Source organism: Salmo trutta, chromosome 40 (assembly GCF_901001165.1).
Source record: "Salmo trutta chromosome 40, fSalTru1.1, whole genome shotgun sequence".
NCBI classification, from domain to species: domain Eukaryota; kingdom Metazoa; phylum Chordata; class Actinopteri; order Salmoniformes; family Salmonidae; genus Salmo; species Salmo trutta.
The window spans coordinates 9285371-9289577 of record NC_042996.1 but is presented as its reverse complement, the minus strand read 5'-3'; positions in this window follow the sequence as shown (position 1 = coordinate 9289577).

The following is a 4207-nucleotide window of genomic DNA, read 5'->3' as shown; positions in this document are numbered from 1 at the left end:
TCATTGAGGAGTTCCACATTATGTACTGGAGACTGCTTCATATACGAAGCTCTGGTCTTCATAAACTCTTTTGTTCCTTCAGCGGAGTCCCTTGCCACACTACCGTGTATTTTTTAGTTGTCTCGCGGTACTCAGTGTGCGAATGAGAAACACCACTACTTGTTGTATGGCAAGGACATGAATCAATCTACCAGCTCTGACAAGCTGATCCTCTTTAAAACAATGAACGGCAGATGACCTCTCTCACTCCACTCCTCCTCTTCCCTCATTCCCCAGCGCTGGGCTAGCGGTGACTGGAGGATATATTTAGGGCTTTTACAGCGAGTGATTGAGGCGGAATCACAGCGTAGGGGCAGTCACTCTGGAGAGTCCCAGTGAGAAGCACACACTGCTTCAGGACATAAATGAGGACAAGTGTCTCCTCCCTATTGGCTCAGAGATAAATTCCCCTTCCTTCTCCAGGCTTTTAACCACTCTTAGTTACACACACGGGTCATCTGAAAACAGAGCCTCCCCCTGCTGTATCTAGTGTAGTCCTCTGCTGATTCTATGGTGTGATGAGAGGGAAAGTTCCAGTCATACGGTGTAATCTGTCATGGACTGACATCCCAGGGCCTCTCATCCATCAACGCGGAACGCTGTCATTATTGCACAGTCAACGCCACGCCGACGGTTTGATGGACTTAACCGGAACTGGCTTTAACATCATGTCACAAATCATGTCTGACAAACACGTAGAGACAGATCGAACTGTGACACCTTTCTGCTCTTCTGACATCTCACCAACCATACTCCTTTAACTGATATTATTACCACCTAAAGCTGCTGCTGAAGATGAATACAACAACGCTACATGAACAGTGTCAAAGGTCATATCTGAAGCACGGCAACCTCTTTTTTGGCCTTTAGAAGAATGCATGTAGGTTAACCTTACTACACATTTTCCAACATAGGATCTCTCTGTGGCGCTCTGTGATCCGTGACTCATAGGTAAAGCCTGCAACTTCTAACCATGACATTCCCCCATTGCCTCTATCAGATGTAATTCTAACGACATGGGAGGATTAGCCCTGTTACAGCAGCCACCTTTAGCTGTTGGCTGTGGGTGTTTCATCTCGAGCTGGCATAACCCTGTGATGAGGCTCAGGCAGATGACAGTCTTGAATCATGCCGTTCAGGGTCGTGTGGTGCAGTGGCAGATGACAGTCTTTAATCATGCCGTTCAGGGTCGTGTGGTGCAGTGGCAGATGACAGTCTTTAATCATGCCGTTCAGGGCCGTGTGGTGCAGTGGCAGATGACAGTCTTTAATCATGCCGTTCAGGGCCGTGTGGTGCAGTGGCAGATGACAGTCTTTAATCATGCCGTTCAGGGTCGTGTGGTGCACTGGCAGATGACAGTCTTTAATCATGCCGTTCAGGGTCGTGTGGTGCAGTGGCAGATGACAGTCTTTAATCATGCCGTTCAGGGCCGTGTGGTGCAGTGGTAGATGACAGTCTTTAATCATGCCGTTCAGGGCCGTGTGGTGCAGTGGCAGAGGCAGAGAGGGAAAGGAATTAAAGCACTTCACCAACGGTGACAGGGAATGATCCAAAGGGCGTCCGTGTTGCGAGGTCGTTAGTTAGCGCCGAGCCTGGGGCGGTGACAGCATCGGCTGGGATTGTCAGCGAGCCCACATTATGAGAGGGAAGGCGGGACCGGCTGAGAAAGGAGGAAACAACAGGCCTAGAACTGGGTTCACATAATATTTGAGCGTTTACTTGAACCCTTCTGGACTTCCTGATAGATGGAGTTTTGGGACTATACAATTGGGTCCAATGTGTCAGGCAAGTTTGAACAAGTACAGCTAAAGTATTTAAAATATTTAATTGACTATTTGAACCCAGGTCTGCTGAGGGCTGAAAAGGAAGGAGGTTGAGAGGTTAGGAGGGCGGCTCATAGGACCTTGCAGGCAGTAGTCCTCATTGTCTGGGTCTGGTTCAAAGGCAGATCTCTCACTTACAGCCCATGGACTGAGCTGAGCCGGCATCAGTCTGGCTGCTGGTGAATGGCTGGACGACCCCAGTCAGGTCTCCCAGAGTCCTCCTCTCTGTATTCCTCTCATACAGCCTAGCCCGCTTAAAGGCTTCCATTGGTCTATTTTCTCCCTGTGATCCTGTCTCTAGGCCCACAGTACAGTATTACATCACTGTCATACACTATATCTAGGGCCCTGTGTTTTGGACTATCATGTCCAAAACATAGGGACTAGATTTAAACCTTTATTTGAAGCCTTTTCCAAAAAGGAGAATTACACCAAAAATGAAAGGAATTGTCTGAGAATGGTGCTGGAGATTTGGTGCTGGACCATCTGACATAAAAAGAAAAGGGCGCAGTTTGATGAAAAATTCCAGGTCATGTGACATGATTGTCCAAAACACAGGGCCCTAACTATATAGTATCAAACTTAGAAACAAGTAGACATTAATATTACTGGTGGTAGGCCCATGTTTCTCTCCTCCACCTAGTCCTAGAATGAATAACAGACTGAGCACTGAACAAATGACAAGACAACTTGGTCTGTTCGAAATCAATTAAGTGAGACCATGTTTCACAATAAAAGTATGTTTGTTTTGTTTTGGCAACAGTTGAACAGGCTTATGGTTTTGACAGGTATAATGATCTTTGACATTCATGATTACAGTAAAAGGGATTAAAGTGGCAATATGTCACTTTTTGGGCGGCCAGACCAAATTCACATAGAAATGTGAGTTATGGATCTATCATTCTACTTAAAAGCCTAAGAAGCGGTAGATCTTTTATATGTGCGCTATTTCTATGCTTCCCGTTCAGTACCATTATTGTTTAATTGTGCTATACTTTACACAGGTGTGTGTTGGTCTAGTACCTTGCTGAGGCACTTAACCAGTGACATGCTCAACTGAAATGAACCAGACATATGGATTACACTTCAAATGTTGGTAGTAATGAAACTAAGCATAATGGTCTATGGTTTGCCATTAATAACGAGCTTATTTGAGGGGGAAATTATTAAGAGAACTATCAGACAGAGAGAGATAAGACATTATGAGGTGCCATAGTACATCTTTGAGACCTTTTAAGTCTGAGTCAATGCAGTTGTGCTACGCCTTAAATATCACTCTACCTTGCATGAAGCAAAAATCAGACTAAAATCAAACCTATTCTTTAAAAATGCCCCCTTCTTCTTCGTATCCTCTCTAATTAATGAGACTCAGGCCTGATTTTCCCTTCTGCTTCCCCCTTTCCTCCCACAGGTCTTTTTAAGAGGTGATGTGGGCTATGACAGGGGTGACACCTCGCCCCCTTCACCATCTTATCTGTTTTGCGGATGCTTCCCACCACAACTCTATAATTCATCCCTGAATTCTGATTTATAACAGCTCGCAGCAGTGCATGTCGCTCACTGCTGGTCAATAAATATTTTCTTTGCCGAGATTAGATTGTTTCAGATGACCCAGATAATAAATCATGTTTCTTCTCCCAACCTCGTTTATGGTAGATTTTCTCAGAGAGAGAGAGGAGTCGAGAAGGAATGCTCTAGTTCAACAGTGACCCCTGCTGTAGAGACCCTCTTATTCCAGTGTTGAGATTGCAAGTTGACGTTTATTGTCATGAATCTTCCCCTGGAGGCAGAACTGAGCAATTTCTGCTAAAAGGGCCAGCCACAAAGTCAAAATTGGTTATATTGTAAAAAATCATGCAAAAAAAAATGTAAGGTTATGGTTAAGCATTGGGTTAGCAGTGTGGTTAAGATTAGGGTTAAGTTAGGTTCAAAATCTGATTTGATGACTTTGTGGCTCTGCCAGCTAGTGACCACTTTGCAGAGCTGCCTCCAGAACAAGATTCATGACAACATTTAATGCCAACCTGCATTGAGATTCCTACCAGGATGTATTATATCAGGCGAGACGTTGTGCACAAGGACAAAAGGCTATTCTGCAGTCGGTGACAATCCTCCCCAAAAGGAGATGTACTTATTTACTTGTTACTGAATTGGCTCCAGTGTGACTCATTGTGTGTGACTTTGTCCATCCATGTTTTTGTCACTGACTGCACTGTAGGGCACAGTGGGAAAGGTTGAGCCAAACAGGTAAGTTGAGCCACTCTTGTTTCTAGGAAATCATACACAAAATGTATAATTTGACCAAATATTTAGGAAATTATTATTTAATGGAGTCTGTGAAGGAA